Raw genomic sequence first — 395 nt, forward strand, 5'->3', positions numbered from 1 at the left:
TTTTGGGGTTCTGACAGTGGAACAGTCAGTGAGGGTGGCACTCCAGTTACTAGTCAGGCCATAACAACGGTCTCTACCTCCAAGAGTTAGCTGGAACCACCTCAGAAAACTCACTAGTAACGGCAGCTGTAAGATGCATTTGTCTAAACCAACCCTTGCAGAGCCTCTCGTTTGTTGACGTTTCATCTACCACTTTAGCACATCGACAAACGTGCACCAGACAGTTACAAATGGATTTGCGGCGCGGCTCGCATTCCACCAGCGACTCACTTACTGAGTGCGACTACAGTCCGAGATGCAGTGGCAAGAAATGCATACGGTGGTCAGTCTGACAACTTAAGTGAAAAAAGCTGGCGATGGGCGGCAAAAAACAAATAGGAACCCCACAACCCCAA

Source organism: Penaeus monodon, chromosome 19 (assembly GCF_015228065.2).
Source record: "Penaeus monodon isolate SGIC_2016 chromosome 19, NSTDA_Pmon_1, whole genome shotgun sequence".
Taxonomy (NCBI): Eukaryota; Metazoa; Arthropoda; class Malacostraca; order Decapoda; family Penaeidae; genus Penaeus; species Penaeus monodon.